Raw genomic sequence first — 23,266 nt, 5'->3', positions numbered from 1 at the left:
CGCACAAAGATGGTTCGCACGATCGCCCTATTGGCTTTGCGTCCCAATTGCTCTCGTCTGCGCAACGAAATTATTCACAGATCGAGAAAGAAGCATTGGCTCTCGTATTTGGTGTTACAAAGTTTCATGATTTCTTGTATGGTCGTCACTTTACCATCATCACAGAACACAAACCTTTGACATCGCTTTTTCATCCGACCAAGCCTGTACCTCCACGTACAGCGCAGAAATTCATTCGCTGGTCTATTTTCCTCTCGCAGTACCGCTACGATATCTTGTATCGGTCCACTGCTAAGCACGGAAACGCCGATGCGTTGTCCCGTTTGCCTGTTGCTGAGGATAGAGCATTCGATTCCTCCGAACTTGCTTGCATGTTCATTGATTCGGAAACCGATGACGTGGACGAATCGTTACCGATTGATTTTCGTCGTGTAGTTACAGCCACAGCTGCCGACCCTGTCCTTGCTACCGTTTTGTTGCTACGCAATGGCCCTTGTCAAAGTCACGGATCGGGGATCCGTGGGTTCGCCGATTTTTTGCTCACAAGGAGAGACTTTTTGTACGACGTGGTGTTTTGCTGTTGCGTTCTGATAATGATCAGTCCAGGGTCGTGGTCCCACGTTCGTTACAGTCCTCTGTCTTACAGCTTCTCCACCAAGGACATTGGTGTATAGTGAGAACGAAACAACTTGCTCGTCAGCACTGTACTTGGTTCGGAATCGATGCCGCGATTACGAATATGTGCTCTTCTTGCATGGCGTGTGCCGAACAACAATCAGCACCACCGCGGAAATTCTTTGCATGACCAAAAGCCACTTCCCCTTGGCAACGCTTACACATCGATTTTGCTGGTCCATTCTGGAATGCTCGATGGTTGGTTGTGGTAGATTCATTCAGTAATTTTCCTTTTGTTGTCCGGATGTCTTCCACGACGTCATCTGCCACCATCCAAGCGTTATCTGCTATCTTTTGCATTGAAGGTCTTCCACAGACTATTGTTTCCGACAATGGCCCACAATTCATGTCCGCAGAATTTCAGTCATTCTGCAAGGCCAATGGTATTCAACATCTGACGTCCGCGCCGTTTTCGCCACAGTGAAACGGTGCCGCTGAACGATTGGTCAGGACTTTCAAGTCACAGATGTTGAAGTTGAAAGCGTCGCATTCTCGGGAGGACGCATTATTGCTCTTTTTGTCTTCGTATCGCTCTCAGCCCCGAGATGGTCGCTCGCCGGCTGATTTGCTTCACGGTCGCCCTCATCGCACCTTGATGTCTTTGCTACATCCGCCGCATCAGGTTCCTGTGCAGCGGGAGACACCTGCTTTGCCCCGGGCGACGTTGTCTACTACCGCCACTATCGAGGTTCACGGCGTTGGCTCGAAGGGCGCATTCTTCGCTGTCTCGGCCGCGCTATGTATCTGGTTTTGGGGGCCTCTGGTGAGGTGCGTCGGCATCTCAATCAGCTGCGCCTCTGTCTTCGCACGGGATCTGCCGCTCCCCGTCTGCTTTCAGCGATGGTGCCGTCCGGTCAGCGCCCTGGGGAACCATCTACTGGCTCGCCTCAGCCCCAGGTGTTACCGCCGCTGCCTTCCATTTTGCCCCATGGCGACGCGCCGCCGCCGCCGCCGCCGCCTGTTCTCCCGCCGGCGACGCCCGCAGTGGACGCGTCGCTGCAACCGCTGGGCGCCCCCCTGGGTCACTCGCCGCCGATCGCTTCCCGTGACCAGTTGTCCTCCGACATGGAACTTTTGCCCGCTCCGGACCATATGTCGTCTTCGGCCGTCGGGTGCCCCGGCCCGATGGAGGTCGACCCTTCGGCCCCTCCTGTCTTTCCGCGGGCGCGCACACCGCATGTTGGCGTGCACCCTGGAGCAGGTTTTAAGGCGTTTCCTAGCACCCCGCGGTCCGAATGGCAGGGTGCGGGTGGCACAGCCTCGCCTGTTGTTCAGCTCCCCACCTCGTCGCATACGTCCACATGGGGTCCTCCCCACGGCGGGCGGAAGCCTTATGCCACAACCGTCCGCCGATTTGCGGGGGAGGAATGTGGTGTCACTGCCAGACACCACACTTGCTAGGTGGTAGCCTTTAAATCGGCCGCGGTCCGTTAGTATACGTCGGACCCGCGTGTCGCCACTATCAGTGATTGCAGACCGAGCACCGCCACACGGCAGGTCTACAGAGACTTTCTAGCACTCGCCCCAGTTGTACAACCGACTTTGCTAGCGATGGTTCACTGACAAAACACGCTCTCATTTGCCGAGACGATAGTTAGCATAGCCTCCAGCTACGTCAATTGCAACGACCTAGCAAGACGCCATTACCAGTTACTATTGATACTGTAAAACATGTACCGTCAAGAGCGACGCTCATTATTTATGGATTAAAGTTAAGTATTCCACCAGCTACATCCGTTTTTCTAAATTTTAATTTCCTTGACCTGTTACATGACCTCACGCCAGCCTGCGTGAGCTAAAACGCGTGCCTTTCGGCTTCCTCTAATAATACGGGGTTGGCTCTCCAGCCAATCCACAACAAGAAATATGAGAGATAATTGCGTATGAGAAAGAAACAAAACTGTAGATAAGCATGGGAAACAACTGCTTTAATCATACATTAATCCCTCGTGAGTACACCGCAGGGAACTAATAAAGGAAAATGGAAATTATAATGTCTAAGAATTTTGATCAAATTTGCACTCAATGGTGGTGCAGAAACAATTACAGATATCATGTTATTTCAAGGAGGTGTTAATCAGACATACAAGAAGTTAACGGAAAACACTTTACACTGTATGAACAATCTTTTGCGAACGATTGCAGTCTGTTTACTAGGGTAATGGACACACGCTGGACAGAGAAAAGAAAAAATGGAGCTGAGTAAGCACATAGCGCTACAAAACCCCGTAAGAATAAATAACGTCTACTCAAACCTTTGTCCTATGCAACTCCTATGTACATCGATCATCTTAAAAGGAGTGCTTATGCAGTGAACCGCCAAAGAAACTGGTATAGGCATGCGTATTCAAATACAGAGATACGTAAATAGCAGAATACGGCGCTGTGGTCGGCAACCCCTATAAAAGACAACAAGTGTCTGGCGCAGTTGTTAGATCGGTTACTGCTGCTACAATGACAGGTTATCAAGATTTAAGTGAGTTTGAAAGTGATGTTATAGACTACGCACGACCGATGGGACACAATATCTCCGAGGTAGCGGTGAAGTGGGGACTTTCCCGTACGACCATTTCTGGAGTGTACTGTGAATATCAGGAATCAGGTAAAACATCAAATATCTGACATCGCTGCGGCAGGAGAAAGATCTTGCAAGACCGGGACCAACGACGACTGAAGAGAATCGTTCGAAGTGACAGTAGTGCAACCCTTCCAAAAAGTGCTGCAGATTCCAATGCTGAGCCATCAACAAGTGTCAGCGCGCGAACTATTCAACGAAACATCATCGATTTGGGCTTTCGGTGCCAAAGGCCCACTCGTGTACTCTTGGTGACTGCACGACACAAAGCTTTACGCCTCTCCTGGGTCCGTCAACACCGACATTGGACTGTTGATGACTGGAAACATGTTGCTAGTCGGACGAGTCTGTTTCAAATTGTATCGACCGGACGGACGTGTATGGATATGGAGACAACCTCATGAATCCATGTGCCCTCCATGTCAGCAGAGGACTGTTCGATCTGATGGAGGCTCTGTAATGGTGTGAGGCGTGTGCAGTTGGAGTGATATGGGGCCCCTGATACGTCTAGATATGAATGTGACAAGTGACACGTACGTAAGCATCCTGTCTCATCTCATGCATCCATTCATGTGCATCGTGCATTCCGACAAACTTTGGCAATTACAGCAGGACAATGCGACACCCCACACGTCCAGAATTGCAACAGAGCTTGGACACCTCCGCTGGCCCCCAAACCCCACAGGCATGAACATTATTGAGCATATCCGGGATGCCTTGCGACGTGCTGTGCAGAAGAGATCTCGACTCCCTCGTACGCTTACGAATTGATGGATAGGCCTGCAAGATTCATAGTGTCAGTTCCCTCCATCACTACTTCAGACATCAGTCGACTCCATGCCACGTCGTGGTGCGGCACTTCTGCGTGCTCGCGGGGGCCCTACACGATGTTGTTGGTGTACTAGTTTCTTTGGTTGTTCAGTGTAGGAAGAAGGCTTTCACGACCGGATGACATTGCTGCTGGTAAACCTTTCGGGGTATAAGGTCGTGGTCCACGAAACTCCTCTCTTCCTAACATTTCGTCCGGAAATGCGCTGGACATCTTCAGAGGCGTTCCTCCTCTGTTGAGTCTTGTTAACTGACGGGTCAGACGTCTGAGAGCGACATATGTACTGTAGATAACCGGACGTGGCTGAAGTTACACGTGATAAGCAGTGACGATCCTTGTCAAAGATAAGATTTAACTATCCATTGTCTTCTTGTCAAAGATTAAGAACTGTTTACTGTTTCTGCAGAGCTACTGTCTATATGTTGCTAAGTTACATGGTCTCATCTTTCCCATGTAACTATCCCTATGTTTTATATTTCAATGGTTTCTCTACATAGCCATGGATAATAGTTAGTCGTCGTAGATAACATTTTTGTTTCACAAAGCTTCACTTAGTGGCTTCCTTGCTGAAGAGCATGCCCTGCTACAACCGATTTGCCTATTTTCCCTAGTTGGCAAAGACTTTCGTGTTCCTTCAGCCGTGTATTTATGCTTCTCTTGGTTGTTCCAGTATAAACTTTACCATACGTAGAAGGAATTTTACGTACCACACGTACTGACAGAGGATGGCGTTTATCCTTCACAGATCGGAGTGCCAGACCTATTTTCTTAATTGGTCTAAAAACCAGTCTAGTGTAATGTTGCTCCAAAGTATTTCAGATTTGATCTGTTACCTTTTTAATAAAAGAGAAAGAGAGAAAATTTAGTCTTCCAAAGTCATTTTTCATGCTGGTCCTTCAACTTTCTTGTTATTTGGTCGTAGATTTCCGTTTACTTCCTTTCCCGAGTAGCCATTTTTCTCTAAGCCCTGCCTTGGATATTTTGATTCGGCGTCCAGGTATTTCGGCGTGCGAATCCTTTTGGCTCTATCCATAAGACTTTTAATGACACCTCTCTTGTCGTGAATGATGATTAGAAATCTTATGTAAATATACGTGTTCGATACTTTTCGAAAAACCTTATGTTCCAAACTTCCATTGGTCGGTCTCACAACTAAAACATCCAAGAAAGGTATTTTGTTGTCATTTTTTGTTTACTTGGTGAACTCGATTTTTTGATTTATATTACTTAGAAAACCAAAGAATTCGTCCAAAACTTCTTGCCATGTGAGCAGACCACAAATGTGTCATCCACAGACCACTACCAGCGAAATGGTTTCTTATTTGCTTTTTCTAAAGACTGACTGTCCGAATTCCGCCATGTAGATATTAGCTACAGCAGCGCAGTTCTCGACGAAACGTTAGGTATAGAAGAGTTTCGTGGACCACGACTTCACACCTCGAAAGGTTTACCAGCAGCAAAGGAGTAAGTACCAAACGATGTAGAATTATACACTCCTGGAAATGGAAAAAAGAACACATTGACACCGGTGTGTCAGACCCACCATACTTGCTCCGGACACTGCGAGAGGGCTGTACAAGCAATGATCACACGCACGGCACAGCGGACACACCAGGAACCGCGGTGTTGGCCGTCGAATGGCGCTAGCTGCGCAGCGTTTGTGCACCGCCGCCGTCAGTGTCAGCCAGTTTGCCGTGGCATACGGAGCTCCATCGCAGTCTTTAACACTGGTAGCATGCCGCGACAGCGTGGACGTGAACCGTATGTGCAGTTGACGGACTTTGAGCGAGGGCGTATAGTGGGCATGCGGGAGGCCGGGTGGACGTACCGCCGAATTGCTCAACACGTGGGGCGTGAGGTCTCCACAGTACATCGATGTTGTCGCCAGTGGTCGGCGGAAGGTGCACGTGCCCGTCGACCTGGAACCGGACCGCAGCGACGCACGGATGCACGCCAAGACCGTAGGATCCTACGCAGTGCCGTAGGGGACCGCACCGCCACTTCCCAGCAAATTAGGGACACTGTTGCTCCTGGGGTATCGGCGAGGACCATTCGCAACCGTCTCCATGAAGCTGGGCTACGGTCCCGCACACCGTTAGGCCGTCTTCCGCTCACGCCCCAACATCGTGCAGCCCGCCTCCAGTGGTGTCGCGACAGGCGTGAATGGAGGGACGAATGGAGACGTGTCGTCTTCAGCGATGAGAGTCGCTTCTGCCTTGGTGCCAATGATGGTCGTATGCGTGTTTGGCGCCGTGCAGGTGAGCGCCACAATCAGGACTGCATACGACCGAGGCACACAGGGCCAACACCCGGCATCATGGTGTGGGGAGCGATCTCCTACACTGGCCGTACACCACTGGTGATCGTCGAGGGGACACTGAATAGTGCACGGTACATCCAAACCGTCATCGAACCCATCGTTCTACCATTCCTAGACCGGCAAGGGAACTTGCTGTTCCAACAGGACAATGCACGTCCGCATGTATCCCGTGCCACCCAACGTGCTCTAGAAGGTGTAAGTCAACTACCCTGGCCAGCAAGATCTCCGGATCTGTCCCCCATTGAGCATGTTTGGGACTGGATGAAGCGTCGTCTCACGCGGTCTGCACGTCCAGCACGAACGCTGGTCCAACTGAGGCGCCAGGTGGAAATGGCATGGCAAGCCGTTCCACAGGACTACATCCAGCATCTCTACGATCGTCTCCATGGGAGAATAGCAGCCTGCATTGCTGCGAAAGGTGGATATACACTGTACTAGTGCCGACATTGTGCATGCTCTGTTGCCTGTGTCTATGTGCCTGTGATTCTGTCAGTGTGATCATGTGATGTATCTGACCCCAGGAATGTGTCAATAAAGTTTCCCCTTCCTGGGACAATGAATTCACGGTGTTCTTATTTCAATTTCCAGGAGTGTAGTTGCCGTCGGAGCCTGAAGACAGGGACTGTGCCCTTTGGTAACTGCTGGCCGATTCTGAAGGCAAATACTGTGCCCATTGGAGACTGATGGAAGAATGTCTGCGTCCATCGGAACTTAATACCACAGTGACAGTGTACGAAAACTTCACTTCTCCAGTCTCCCTAGTGTCCCTGTGGAAAAAACCGCTTCTAGACCTGCATCAGCGTGTGCTGGATGTTCGTCGTTCCGGCGATCTGAACTCTCACGTCTGTTTGGTGGACGCTGCACTTGGGGGCGCTGAGGGGGAACTGACGTAGCTTCTAGCCTGTCGAGTGAACACACGCGGTGCACGGCTGAGGCCAGGATGGTGATGACGATGAGTATGAAGATGATGATGATATTTTGTTTATGGGGCGCTCAACTGCGTGGTTATCAGCGTCCGTACAAATACGCAGTCTTTTCATTGTCCAGTACCACCACTTTTCCTGAATTATGATGAAATGATGAAGACAACATAAACATCCAGTCTCCGGGCCTGAGACGAGATGTCTGTCGGCCCTGTGACTTGATACAAGTGATACCTTCCTGTTCATCGCGGAATCAGCGTTGTGCGGCTCGGGCATTATTGGGCAAAGTGTCAATGGTTGGGGTCCGTGGTTACATTGTTGATCCGGCCTTTTTGCACCGTAAATTCCGCATGACTTCTCTGAGTTATCTGTTTGGTAGATGGTATTACAATATGGTGCGGGATGGTTTCAAGTAGTGCAGTATATGACCTCGGTTCACGGCTTGTAGAAAATAAACTAACGTTAAATCACAGTAAGACTCAGTTTTTACAGTTTCTAAGACACAATTCAACAAAACCTGACATTTTAATCTCACAGAACGGGCATATGATTAGTGAAACTGAACAGTTCAAATTTCTAGGTGTTCTGATAGATAGTAAGCTGTCGTGGAAAGCCCACGTTCAGTATCTTGTTCAAAGACGTAATACTGCCATTTTCACTATTCGAACGGTATCAAAAGTGAGTGATACTTCGACACATAAATTAGTCTACTTTGCTTATTTTCATTCACTTATGTCGTATGGTATTATGTTTTGGGGTAACTCTTCCCATTCTAGAAGGATATTTTTGGCTCAGAAACGGGCGGTTCGGGCAACAAGTGGTGTGAGTTAACGAACCTCTTGTCGACCACTGTTCACCAGTCTGGGTATTTTGACATTGGCCTCTCAATGTATATATTCCTTATTGTCGTTTCTTGTTACCAATATTAGTTTATTTCCAATAATAAGCAGCTTTCACTCGGTTAATCCTCGGCAGAAATCAAACCTCCATTTGAATCGGACTTCCTTAACTCTTGTGCAAAAAGGTGTGCAGTATACTGCTGCAGCCACTCGAATTCAAAAATCTTAGCAGTAATCCACGCACTTTCAAATCGAAACTGAAAGAGTTTCCTCATGGGTCACTCCTTCTATTCTGTCGAGGAGTTCCGTGAAAAATTAAGCTGATTCTTATTGTATCGCTGATAGCGTTTACTTAAACTTATGGACTGACTTTTTTCAAGTTCATGAACATATATTTTTATCTGTTATTACTTTTATGATTACTTTTATGATTTAGAGAAAATCTCTCATAGTGATAAAGAGGTGCTATTGCGTGTGCAGCGACCAAGACCGGAGTTCTGTGGAAGCCCTTGGACAGCAGCCGCTACAAGTTAAATGCGGACTTCGTGTGGTGGGTCATACACAAGGTGAATGGGAGCGGAATGAGGTCAGGGTTGTCCGAGTCTGATGCGACGTGCCAGCACGGAGTGCGACCTACGTCAGTTGTTCCAGCGTTGTGGCACGGTTCTGCTGTCATACTGTTTGCCTGGGTTGAGGCTAACACCAAGCCGTGGGTCGCTCATTCTCTCGCTCTCTGTTCTCGTTGCTGTAAGTCTCATACTGTGACGTATTGCACTCTTATCGCGGAAAGTGATTACAGATTTTACGCATAAGTGATGGTCGTGCGAGGTTGTATTTGCGATTCTTGTTCATACATGTTTTTCCAACGCCACACGCGCGATAAAAGCGGACGGATACGCCGCTAGCGCCAGTGCCTGTAAAAGTACACTACTGGCCATTAAAATTGCTACACCACGAAGATGACGTGCTACAGACGCGAAATTTAACCGACGGGAAGAAGATGCTGTGATATGCAAATGATTATGGTTTCAGAGTATTCACACAAGGTTGGCGCCGGTGACGACACCTACAACGTGCTGACATGAGGAAAGTTTCCAACCGATTTCTCATACGCAAACAGCAGTTGACCGGCGTTGCCTGGTGAAACGTCGTTGTGATGCCTCGTGTAAGGAGGAGAAATGCGTACCATCACATTTCCGACTTTGATAAAGGTCGGATTGTAGCCTAACGCGATTGCGGTTTGTCGTATCGCGACATTGCTGCTCGCGTTGTTCGAGATCCAATGAATGTTAGCAAAACATGTAATCGGTGGGTTCAGGAGGGTAATACGGAACGCCGTGCTGGATCCCAACGGCCTCCTATACTAGCAGCCGAGATGACAGGCATCTTATCCGCATGGCTGTAACGGATCGTGCAGCCACGTCACTATCCCTGAGTCAACAGATGGGGACGTTTGCAAGAAAACAACCATCTGCACGAACAGTTCGACGACGTTTGCAGCAGCGTGGACTATCAGCTCGGAGACCATGGCTGAGGTTACCCTTGACGCTGCATCACAGACAGGAGCGCCTGCGATGGTGTACTCAACGACGAACCTGGGTGCACGAATGACAAAACGTCATTTTTTCGGATGAATACAGGTTGTGTTTACAGCATCATGATGGTCACATCCGTGTTTGGCGACATCGCGGTGAACGCACATTGGAAGCGTGTATTCGTCATCGCCATACTGGCGTATCACCCGGCGTGATGGTATGGGGTGCCATTGGTTACACGTCTCGGTCACCTCTTGTTCGCATTGACGGCACTTTGAACACTGGACGTTACATTTCAGATGTGTTACGACCCGTGTCTCTACCCTTCATTCGATCATTGCGAAACCCTTCATGTCAGCAGGATAATGCATGACTGCATCTTGCAGGTCCTGTACGGGCCTTTCTGGATACAGAAAACGTTCGACTGCTGCCCTGGCCAGCACATTCTCCAGATCTCCCACCAATTGAAAACGTCTGGTCAATGGTGGCCGAGCAACTGGCTCGTCACAATACGCCAGTCACTACTCTTGATGAACTGTGGTATCGTGTTGAAGCTGCATGGGCAGCTGTACCTGTACACGCCATCCATCTCTGTTTGACTCAATGCCCAGGCGTATCAAGGCCGTTATTACGGCCAGAGGTGGTTGTTCTGGGTACTGATTTCTCAGGATCTACGCACCCAAATTGTGTGAAAATGTAATCACATGTCAGATCTAGTATAATATATTTGTCCAATGAATACCCGTTTATCATCTGCATGTCTTCTCGGTGTAGCAATTTTAATGGCCAGTAGTGTATGAAACACTTAATATGTTCTGGCGTTGCAGTTTACCATAGTCTGTGTGTGCAGAGAAATGATATTTTGTAATTTGTGTTAAAGCACAAACGGTGCGGCCTTTTGATGCTTGATTCCAGTGTTCTGCTTAGTTACATTACAAGTACTATTATAAGGAATTTTCTGGTGCCCAATAGAGCAGCCACTTAGTTCTAAGTTAGATGTGATGCACCACGCTTCGTTAGGCTATTATATTGAATAGTTATCTAGCTCAAGTGGTATCTAGGGATATTTAGTGTTGTCAAGGTGGCTTGCTTTAGAATAATGCTGTCTTATGGTGCGCTAAGCTGCGCGGGAAGTAACTAGTTTGGGCTGCTGATGCCCTGGCATGTAGAAAGCATAGCGCGAAGCGCCATACTGTTAAGGCGGTGCGGTGCACACTGGTTGCCTCATGTTGTCTGTTGTGGAGATGGGTGACCAGAGTTCCTGGGGTTGTTCTCGTCCACTAGAATAAACTGGATTATTGACGAATTCACTTGCGTTATTTAAATGTGGAAGTATGTTAACAGGAAATCTCAAGTATCGCCATTAATCATTTAATTTGAACCTGTATTATCACATGAGTAAGGGTTAAGCTTTTGAGTAAAGGAAACGTTTTCAATCATTTTTAAAATTTTTAGTATTAAACAAAAACCTTCAGATTTTAAAGAGCTTTTTTTATACACTACATGGTTTCTTAATATTGCATTTATGAAATTTCAAATGAAAAGTTCCTTCATAATACCTTTGATATAAAGTTACCTAATCTTTTGATATTCATCTCAAATTTTGCATTGTCTGTCGTAGTTTAAACAATGATAGCGTTGTACGTGGGCCGTGGTTCTTATACCGATTTCAGTTACAGGAATGCGTGTGTGAGTGTCGATAGACCGTCAGAGACGAAGCAACTCGTATTCCTGTTGCTTACAAGGCGAGTACACGGTTCGTTTGTTACATATTTTTACGAGCTTCCAACAGGAGCGACTTATTTACAGATACCTGTGTAGATACTAGATTATTTTTGTAATTTCTTGCTTGTTCGAGTGCTTACTAGGCACAACCTCTTATTTTTATTTTAATAACAGCATAGCATACAGTACCGCCGTTGTTATCGACCCTCGTATCGTACAGGCTTTTGTTTGTTTTCGTTAGTGTAACTCAGTGTCAGATAGGCCGTCAGTGAGAAAGCACTTCGAACTCCTGCTGCTAATAAAATGAGTGCACCATTCGTTTGTTGTATATTTTTACGAACTTCAAACAGGAACAACTGCAGTAATGGATAGGAACTGTGATTGCCGTGTACAGATGCTAGCTGAGTTGGCGACCCTTCGCTCACAGCTCGAAGCCGCATTGGCTTCCATCACACTGCTTGAGGCTGCTGCCAAGGGGCATTACCGTGGGGGGCCAGGTGCGGGGATGGGAGGGATGTCGAGCGCTTCCCACGTGTCCCTCGACCGGTCCAATGCTGTGGCCGCCCCAGGTACTGCCTGCACTTAGGCTGACCCACCACCTGTAGTCGAGTGGGAGATCATTCAAAAGTTTGGCAGAGCAGTGAAAAACTTTCCAAGGGGCCACTCATAGGGCCTCCCCAGTTCGTTTGACAGACAGGTTTCGGGCGTTACTGTGGCTGACGATGTCTCTAAACCAGATGCAGTCATCCACCCTGTTCCAGAGGAAGTTTCTTGGCCCGCAACGTCTGGGCATTCACAGAGGGTGGGTTTGCTGGTAGTTGGGAGCTCCAACGTTAGGCACGTAATGGGGCCGCTTAGGAACATGGCTGCCAAGGAGGGGAAGGAAGCCAGTGTGCACTCCGTGTGCATACTGGGGTGAGTCATTCCGGATGTGGAAAGGGTGCTTCCGAATGCCATGAAGAATACAGAGTACAGCCAACTGCAGGTGGTGACTCATGCCGGTACCAATGGCATGCGTCGCTTTGGATCGGATGAGATTCTCTCTGGCTTCAACCGGCTAGCGGAAATGGTAAAGACTGCCAGCTTCCGAGGTTAAAGCGGAGCTCACCATCTGCAGCATCGTCGATAGAACCGACTGTGGTCCTTTGGTGCAGAGCCGAGTGGAGAGTCTGAATCGGAGGTTCTGGCGGTTCTGTGACCGGGAAGGTTGCAGATTCCTTGACCTGCGGCATTGGGTGATGGGTTTCCGGGTTCCGCATAATAGATTATGAGTCCACTACACACAGGAAGCGGCTACTCGAGTAGCGGGGGCAGTGTGGAAGGGAATGGGAGGTTTTTTAGGTTAGAGTGTCTCAGGGAACCACAGAAAGGGCGTCCACCTAAAAGGGCGCAGGTAAAACACAGTAAGGTAGTTGCAGAAACGATCGGTATTGCAGTCATTGTCATAGTTTGGGAGAGAACCAGGGTTCCAAGCCCTAATCAAAAGAACTGAAGCCGAAATAGTTATATGTACAGAAAGATGGCTAAAACCGGAAAGAAGTTCAGCCGAAATTTTTTCAAACGATCTAACAGTGTTCAGAAAGGACAGATTAAATACAATTGTTGGTGGAGTATTTACTGCTGTCCGAAGTAGTTTGCCGTGTAGTGAAACTGAAGTAGATAGTTCCTGCGAAATGGTATGGATAGAAGTTATACCTGACAATCGGTTTAAACTATTAATTGGATCGTTTTACCGACCTCTCGACTCTGAAGATGTAGTTGCTGAACATTTCAGAGAAACTTGAGTCCCATTTGAAACTGGTACCCCAATCATACAATTATAGTCGGTGGCGATTTGAATCTACTTGATATGCTGGAAAAACTATATGTTTAAAGCCAGCATAAGGGAGGATGGTCGTATTATGCACCAAGCACATGGTAATCTCCACACATCTGCACCTGCCATATTAGAACAAATAATGGTCTCTTTGCAAAATTAAGTCATCCCAACCCTCGGTCAGAAACCAGCATCAGTCGGATGGGGGAATTGCCTTCCCATGTATAGAGTGCTGTTAACATCAAGAAACAGAAGGCTGCGCTTGGAGTGATGTCAGGACCAGCCAGCACAGATTGCTCACGAGTGGTGCCGCACTGAGATGAGCGATGAATCACGGTTCTACACTTATCTGGATTACAATCACCGGCGGGTATGATGGCAGTCTGGGGAGAGGTCATTTTCTTCCAGTGTTTTGGGCTCAGTGGTGTTACTCTGGGTATCATGAAGTGGGGAGCCATCGGGTATGACTTCTAGCAGAGATTGAGGGAACTCTGATGGCACAATGGCAAATCGCAAACATCCTGCACCCCCATGAGTTACCTCTCACGCAACGGTATCATGATGCCACTTTTCAACACCGTTATGATCGTCCAGAGATGGTAGGTGTGTCTATGAACTGCATTCGTGGTGCTGAGGTACTCCTCTGGACAACAAGATCCGCAGATCTGTCCCCTATACAGCAGAATCATTTATTCCTGAAACAACGCTTCTCCCAGAAAACAAAAGAAAATCCCAAAAAAACATTGTGTAAGGGATAATCTAGTGACCAAAGGAGAGCTATGACATTCTTTCCTTACCTAGTGCTTAGTGAAAATATTGTTACAACTTGTTCGATAACATGAGAGCAATACAAAAACCTACAGAATTGTTCAAAAGTGATGGAGAAGTGCTGTTTCTAAAATAAAGATTAATAACTTAGAAAACAAAAAGCAGTAAATCGATTTTAATAGACTGTAATGAATTCAGAAACTTTATTTCTTACTTCAGAAAATATTTTAAACTGATAGTGTATTATAGGACTCATTTTCCTACACTATCCCAGGTGTTCTTAGTAACAAAAAAGTTACTATTTGTTATGGTTCACAAATTTCGACTCAGGACACGTTTCTTTAAAGAAAAAGGAAATAATTTTACTACATTTCTGTTACATTATAAAGTTACACTGTTAGAAATTCAATAAAGAATGAGAGCACATAAAAACAACACATCTATGTAAAGAGATTTGTTAACATAATTTTAAACCGGCATTTGTTGTGGGTTTAGCTAGTAGTTCACCATAAAAGTCACGTTGTTCTGTTGATACGTACGACTGAAGTTTCCTTATGCAACTAATTTCTTCTCGTTTAGTCCCATATAGCTCTGTGGATAAGCAGGAGCACATGGCAACAATGTACGGTTGATTATAGAAAGCCTCCCCGCATAATAAAAATAAAATTTTGCATTATTTCTCATCGTATTGTTGATATTAACTACATTAATGGAGAGTTTCCTGCATAGAACGCTTCCTATGCTGATATCTCACGCACACATTTAGAGCAGAAACAGTACCCCTCCAGGAGGGGCGTCGTTTCTGCACTAAACTGAAATTTTACCTCCTGGCTGTAGGCTACGGATGTATGATAGACGCGTTCTTTCCATATAAAACTGTAGGTATTGCTTCTATAATCACGAAAACGCGAATAATTCACACAGTGTCATAAAGCGGAGAAGCGCTTTTTCTGCAGTAGACGATTGATCATGTGTTTAACAGGTTTGGACGTTATTGTGTTCCATTCTGTCCCATTGTCAGTATTCAGTATGTCTAGGACCAGATACAACAGTTGTGGAACAGCTTGCCTCATGAGAGAATAGAGGGGCTTTGTGACGCCCTGTCCAACCCAACAATTGAATCAGAGCATGCATCCAGGCCAGTTCTGTGTAAATATGTAATCACTGAAATAACATCACACATCTCCTCGATCCGTGACGTTTCGTTACTTTTCCTTCTCCATCCTAGGACTTCCTTTTTTTTGTGAGCAATATTCCTTAAACGTTCTGTTCACATATGGCGTTCGTGTAAATTCAATAACGAAAAACTTTCCAGCCGAAAGAAAATTAATTAACGTCTGCAGGAAGTGCATTTTCATTAACTTTTTATATATTTCTGATCCAAACCCGACCGCGGATTCCAAGATGGCTATGGACAGCAGATGGCTGAAAACAGTTCAGCTCTTCTACAACACAGATGCCATCTTCGTCTTTCTACGTTGAATACTTTGCGAATTAAAGCGATCTCAATGAAATGTTAGAGTAAACGTCTATTCCGAATCGGATGTGCTAACTTAGTTTCACGCCTCCATGTCGATGTGTTATTCTCAAGGGTCTGAGCAAAGTGTATGGTAGCCACAAGGCTTTATATATAACCCCGAAAAAAAAAAAATTCGTCATTATTTTTTGATTGTTTGCAGCTACATGTCTGTAGTCGTGACTACACTACTGGCCATTAAAATTGCTACACCACGAAGATGACGTGCTACAGATGCGAAATTTAACCTACAGGAAGAAGATGCTGTAATACGCAAATGATTAGTGTTTCAGAGCATTCACACAAAGTTGGCACCAGTGGCGACACCTACAACGTGCTGACATGAGGAAACTTTCCAATCTATTTCTCATACACAAACAGCAGTTGACCGGCGTTGCCTGGTGAAACGTTGTTGTGATGCCTCGTGTAAGGGGAAGAAATGCGTACAATCACGTTTCCGTCTTTGATAAAGGTCGGATTGTAGCCTAACGCGATTGCGGTTTATTGTATCGCGGCATTGCTGCTCGCGTTGGTCGAGATCCAATGACTGTTAGTAGAATATGGAATCGGTGGGTTCAGGAGGGTAACACGGAACGCCGTGCTGGCTCCCAACGGCCTCGTATCATTAGCAGTCGAGATTATAGGCATCTTACCCGCATGGCTATAACGGATCGTGCACCCACGTCTCGATGCCTGAGTCAACAGATGGGGACGTTTGCAAGACAAAAACCATCTGCACGAACAGTTCGACGACGTTTGCAGCAGCATGGACTATCAGCTCGGAGACCATGGCTGGGGTTACCCTTGACGCAGCATCACAGACAAGAGCGCCTGCGATGGTGTAGTCAACGACGAACCTGGGTGCACGAATGGCAAAACGTCATTTTTTCGGGTGAATACAGGTTGTGTTTACAGCCTCATGATGGTCACATCCGTGTTTGGCGACATCGCGGTGAACGCACATTGGAAGCGTGTATTCGTCTTCGCCATACTGGCGCATCACCCGGCGTGATAGTATGGGGTTCCATTGGTTACACGTCTCGGTCACCTCTTGTTCGCATTGACGGCACTTTGAATACTGGACGTTACATTTCAGATGTGTTACGACCCGTGGCTCTACCCTTCATGGCAACTTCCAGACACAGATTCTACCCTTCATTCCATCCCTGTGAAACTCTACATTTCAGCAGGATAATGCACGACCGCATGCTGCAGGTCCTGTACGGGCCTTTCTGGATACAGAAAATGCTCGACTGCTGCCCTGGCCAGCACATTCTCCAAATCTCTCACCAATGGAAAACGTCTGGTCAATGGTGGCCGAGCAACTGGCTCGTCACAATACGCCAGTCACTACTCTTGATGAACAGTGGTATCGTGTTGAAGCTGCATGGGTAGTTGTACCTGTACATACCATCCAAGCTCTGTTTGACTCAGTGCCCAGGCGTATCAAGGCCGTTATTACGCCCTTTTTTAGACCCTCTATATACTCCTTCCACCTTTCTGCTTTCCCTTCTTTGCTTAGAACTGGGTTTCCATCTGAGATCTTGATATTCATACAAGTTGTTTTCTTTTCTCCAAAGGTCTCTTTAATTTTCCTGTAGGCAGTGTCTATCTTACCCCTAGTGAGATAAGCCTCTACATCCTTACATTTATCCTCTAGCCATCCCTGCTTAGCCATTTTTCACTTCCTGTCGATCTCATTTTTGAGACGTACTCTGACAGTATAAAAAATAAGTAAATAAATCGTTACACCAAGACCGAGCGAGGTGGCGCAGTGGTTACCACACTGGACTCGCATTCGGGAGGACGACGGTTCAATCCCGTCTCCGGCCATCCTGATTTAGGTTTTCCGTGATTTCCCTAAATCGTTTCAGGCAAATGCCGGGATGGTTCCTTTGAAAGGGCACGGCCGATTTCCTTCCCAATCCTTCCCTAACCCGAGCTTGCGCTCCGTCTCTAATGACCTCGTTGTCGACGGGACGTTAAACACTAACCACCACCACCACGTTACACCAAGGAGTTGTGCTACGTAAACCAACGTCGGTAGGCCTATTTCTACATCTCAGAGGTGATGCCTATTCAAATTTCGTGTCAGATGCAATAAAGTGGCGGTAGTATCGTATCGCCACTATGAGGATGCAACTCAGGTTTGCTTTAAATACACGATGTAAAGGTGCTGAGCGTTAGCTACCTTTGAGATCGAACGTGGTGAATTGATGTTAGTCAAGAATGCATACCTTTAAGTCGACGAACATACCACTGTCAACGCCTCACTGATGTCAAACGAGATCGTGTAATAGGACTACGATAAGCTGGATGTTCCTTCTGTGATATTGCACAAATACGTGGCAGGAATATAGCCAATGTACATGGCTGCTGCGAGCAGTGGTCACGAGAGTGTACAGTCACAAGAAGACAGGAAACCTGAAGGCCTTGTAGCACTACCGACAGGTAAGAAAATCGTGTTCGGCTTATGACTCTGTCGCATCGTACTGCACCTGCAGCATAAATTTGAACAGCATTTGCCACTACAGTGACACAAAGGTTAGGAATCGGTTACTTCAAGGACAGCTCCGAGCCAGACGGCTGTAGCGAGCATTCCACTGACCCCAAACATCCGCCATTTGAGACTTCAATGGTATCAAGCGAGAGCTCATTGGAGGACAGGGTTGAGTTCTCTTGGGTTATCTGATGAAAGCCCGTTGTGCCCCGGTGCAAATCATGGCCGCATGTTGGTTAGAAGGAAGCCAGTTGCAGGCTTGCACCCAACCTGTCAGTGTGCTAGACACAAATTGCCTACACCTGGAGTTATCGTCTGGGATGCATAATCGTATGGCACCACCCTGACTGCAAATTTGCGTGTCAATCTGGTTATTGTACCTGTTGTACTGCCATTCATGAACAGCATTACAGGGTGTGTTTTCCAATAGGATAACGCTCGCACACATGCCGCTGTTGTAACCCAGCATTCTCTACAGAGTGTCGACACGTTGCCATGGCGTTCTCGATCACCAGACCTGTCTCCAGTCGACCACACATGGGACATCATCAGACGACAAGTCCAGGGTCATCCATAACCAACATTAACCATACCTGTATTGATCGACCAAGTGAAACAGGTATGAAACTTGGCAGACACTGCCAAAAGAAAAAAATATTCCACCTTACTTGTATTGTGGTGGACAGTAGAGTATTCTCTGTGTTTATTACAAGTTTAGAACTTCTTTTGATGTCAGTACATCGTAGAGCAGGATAGAATTAGAAGCAGATTTAATAATTTGGTGAACTGCAGTGTCTGACACGACCGTTTATAACAATCATGAGCAGTGGGGCGACGTGCCATTGTCAGGGAGACGCGACTCTGCCGTTGAAACAAGCGGACGTGTGCCCAACGTCGCTCTGGCTTGACTGCACAATAAGTAACGCAAATGCACATGCTGTGCTAATAACGTTCTCAAAGTAGCACAAGCAGAGAACTTTATCAATGTTTTGAGTGTATTTCTGCCGGCGACAAACTGCTGAGGCTTAGACCTAGGTAGTTAATGAGTAAAGCTTGGAGTAGGTACGACAGGTAGAGACAGGCATATTGTCAAACAGTTAACTGCTCAAGTGTTGTGATACTGTCGTCGATGATGACCGTTTGGTAGCGGCTCGCAAGTTGTGAGATTTGTTGACTTCGAGAATTCGTCTTTTGAAACTATCCTGGTGAGTCGTGAGAAGTTCCGAATGGCAGAGAGTGTTAACAGCATCTCCCCAACATCGATTAGCTTTCAAATTCCCCAAGGGTGTATGTGTTGAAAATTTAAGTAGACCAAATTCACGTTTTTGCAGCGCAGCGTATTACTGATAACTGCACTTCGGGGTAACGTCAGGTACGTTTGACATGTGGATTAATACGACTATCCGACAAGGACTCAGTACCGGTAGGTAGGTTAGTACCAACACAGTGCCCCACTCCCTTGTAAACAGCCGCTTACAGTAACAGAGCATTACGTTAAACAGTACGCGGCCTATTAGGGTTTGTCATTCTACATTTCTTCAGTGTAGACCTATGTATTTTTGTTGTGTTCGGCGCCAGCACAATTGTTCGATTCTTACAAGGGAACCTCCCCATCGCACCCCCCTCAGATTTAGTTATAAGTTGGCACAGTGGATAGGCTTTGAAAAACTGAACACAGATCAATTGAGAAAACAGGAAGAAGTTGTGTGGAACTGTGAAAAAATAAGCAAAATATACAAACTGAGTAGTTCATGGTAAGATATGCAACATCAAGGAGACTGTGAACGCAGGGGCGCTGTGGTCTCGTGGTAACATGAGCAGCTGCGGAACGAAAGGTGCTTGGTTCAAATCTTCCATCGAGTGAGAAGTTTAATTTTTTATTTTCAGTTTATGTGACAAACTCTTATGTTTTCATCACTTTTTTGGGGGTGATTATCACATCCACAAGAAAACCTAAATCGGGCAAGGTAGAAGAATCTTTTTACCCATTCGCCAAGTGTACAAGTTAGGTGGGTCGACAACATATTCCTGTCATGTGACGCATATGCCGTCACCAGTGTCGTATAGAATATATCAGATGTGTTTTCCTGTGGAGGAATCGGTTGACCTATGACCTTGCGATCAAATGTTTTCTGTTCCCATTGAAGAGGCACGTCCTTTCGTCTACTAATCGCACGGTTTTGCGATGCGGTCGCAAAACACAGACACTAAACTTATTACAGTGAACAGCGATGTCAATGAACGAACGGACAGATAATAACTATACAAAAATAAAGAAAGTAAAATTTTCACTCGAGGGAAGACTTGAACCAAGGACCTCTCATTCTGCAGCTGCTCACGCTACCACGGGACCAAGGCGTTCCTAATCTCACAGTATCCATTATGATGCTTATGTCGCCCATGGACTACTCAGTTTGTATATTTTGCTTATTTTTTCACAGTTCCACACAACTTCTTCCTGTTTTCTCAATTGATCTGTGTTCAGTTTATCAAGGCCTATCCACTGTGCCAACTTATAACTAAATCTGAGGGGGGTGCGATGGGGAGGTTCCCTTGTTAGTAAAACACGATCTGATCACAAGACGACACTGGATATGTTTCAGCTTCGCTCAGGATGTCCTAAACAGTGTGTGATACAGCAGCGGGTCTGACTACAGATACAGAAACTGTTAGCATATAAACATTCAGTAATGGAAATTTGATTCTTACACGCTTTCCACAAAGCCTAGTACACTGACCTGATAAGTCATGTAATACTTCTAATAACGTGTCGGACCTTCATTTGCCGTCGTAGTGTAGCAGCTCGACGTGGCATATACTCGGAAGTCCCCTGCAGAAATACACTACTGGCCATTAAAATTGCTACACCAACAAGAAATGCAGATTATAAACGGGTATTCGTTGGACAAATATATTATGCTAGAACTGACATGTGATTACATTTTCACGCAATTTGGTTGCATAGATCCTGAGAAATCAGTACCCAGATCAATCACCTCTGGCCGTAATAACGGCCTTGATACGCCTGGGCATTGAGTCAAACAGAGCTTGGATGGCGTGTACAGATACGGCAGCCCATGCAGCTCCAACACGATACCACAGTTGATCAAGAGTAGTCACCGGCGTATTGTGACGAGCCAGTTGCTCGGCCACCATTGCCCAGACGTTTTCAGTTGGTGAGAGATCTGGAGAATGTGCTGGTCAGGGCAGCAGTGGAATAGTTTCTGTATCCAGAAAGGCCCGCAACATGTGGTCGCATATTATCCTGCTGAAATGTAGGGTTTCACAGGGATCGAATGAAGGGTAGAGCCACGGGTCGTAACACATCTGAAAAGTAACGTCCACTCTTCAAAGTGCTGTCAATGCGAACAATAGGTGACCGAGACGAGTAACCAATGGCACCCCATACCATCACGCCGGGTGATACGCCAGTATGGCAATGGCGAATACAAGCTTCCAATGTGCGTTCACAGCGACGTCGCCAAACATGGATGCGACCATCATGATGCGCCGGCCGGGATTGTCGAGCGGTTCTAGGCGCTACAGTCTGGACCGCGCGACCGCTACGGTCGCAGGTTCGAATCCTGCCTCGGGCATGGATGTGTGTGATGTCCTTAGGTTAGTTAGGTTTAAGAAGTTCTATGTTCTAGGGGACTGATGACCTTAGACGTTAAGTTTCATAGTGCTCAGAGCTATTTTGAACCATCATGATGCTGTAAACAGAACCTAGATTCATCCGAGAAAATTACGTTTTGCCATTCGTGCACCATGGTTCGTCGTTGAGTACACCATCGCAGGCGCTCAGGTCTGTGATGCAGCGTCAAAGGTACCCGAAGCCATTGTCTCTGAGCTGATAGTCCATGCTGCTGCAAACGTCGTCGAACTGTTCGTGCAGATGGTAGCGCGTAGAACCGCTCGGCCACCAAGGCCGGCTGCGGATAAGATGCCTGTCATCTCAACTGCTAGTGATACGAGGCCGTTGGGATCCAGCACGGCAATCAGTATTACCCTCCTGAACCCACCGATTCCATATTCTGCTAACAGTCATTGGATCTCGACCAATGCGAGCAGCAATGTCGCGATACGATAAAACGCAATCGCGATAGGCTACAATCCGACCTTAATCAAAGTCGGAAACGTGATGGTACGCAATTCTCCTCCTTACACGAGGCATCACAACAACGTTTCACCAGACAATGCCGGTCAACTGCCGTTTGTGTATGAGAAATCAGTTTGAAACTTTCCTCATGTCAACACGTTGTAGGTGTCGCCACCGGCGTCAACATTGTGTGAATGCTCTGAAAAGCTAATCATTTGCATATCACAGCATCTTCTTCCTGTCGGTTAAATTTCGCGTCTGTAGCATGTCATCTTCGTGGTGTAGCAATTTTAATGGCCAGTGGTGTAATATCTATATAGTCTCTATAGCCGTCCGTAATTGGGAAAGTGTTGCCGGTGCACTGTTTCGTGCGCGAACTGATCTCTTGATTATGCCGTAAAAATATTCGATTGGATTGATATCGGGCAACCTGGGTGGCCAAATCTCTCGCTCGAAAGGTCCAGAATGTTCTTCAAACCAATAGTGAATAATTACGGCCTAGTGACATGATATTGTTGTCTGGTCTCATGAAGTCCGTGAATGGTTGCAAATGTAGTCGAACATAACCATTTCCAGTCAATTATCGGTTCGTCTGGACCAGTGCACCAAGTTCGTTCCGTGTGAACACAGCCCACACCATTATCGAGCCACCACCAGCTTGCACAGTGCGTTGTTGACAACTTGAGTCCATGGTTTCGTGGGGTTTGCGCCAGACTTGAACCATACCGGCACCTCTTACCAACTGAAATTAGCATTCATCTGACCAAGCACACGTTTTTCAAGTTGTATACGGTCCAAACGATAGGGTCACGAGCCCAGGAGAGGCGCTGCAGGGGATGCCGTGCTGTTAGCGAAGGCACTCGCGTCGGTCGTCTGCTGACATTCTCTATTGACGCCAGATTCCGCCACACTGTCTTAACAGATACGTTGGTCATAGGTGCCACATTGATGTCTGCGGTTATTTCACTGCTCTCGGTCGTTAAGTGAGACCGTCAGCTGCTGTGTTGCCCTTGGTGAGAGGTGATCCCAGAAATCTTGTATTCTTAGCCCACTCTTGACAATGTGGATCTAGGAATATTGAATCCCCTAACGCTTGACAAGGTGGATCTCGGAATACTGAGTTCATCAACGATTTCCAAAATGAAA

At 46.8% G+C, this 23,266-nt stretch overlaps 1 protein-coding gene across 1 annotated transcript in view; it reads right to left on the bottom strand.

Moving 5' to 3' along the window:
• The window catches only part of LOC124594891 (UDP-glucosyltransferase 2-like), a 100,414-nt gene that overhangs the window by 69,725 nt on the left and 7,423 nt on the right, over nt 1–23,266 (bottom strand). The window lies entirely within an intron of this gene.

This window comes from Schistocerca americana, chromosome 2 (genome assembly GCF_021461395.2).
Source record: "Schistocerca americana isolate TAMUIC-IGC-003095 chromosome 2, iqSchAmer2.1, whole genome shotgun sequence".
NCBI classification, from domain to species: Eukaryota; Metazoa; Arthropoda; class Insecta; order Orthoptera; family Acrididae; genus Schistocerca; species Schistocerca americana.
This window is presented reverse-complemented; position numbering and strand designations above follow the sequence as displayed.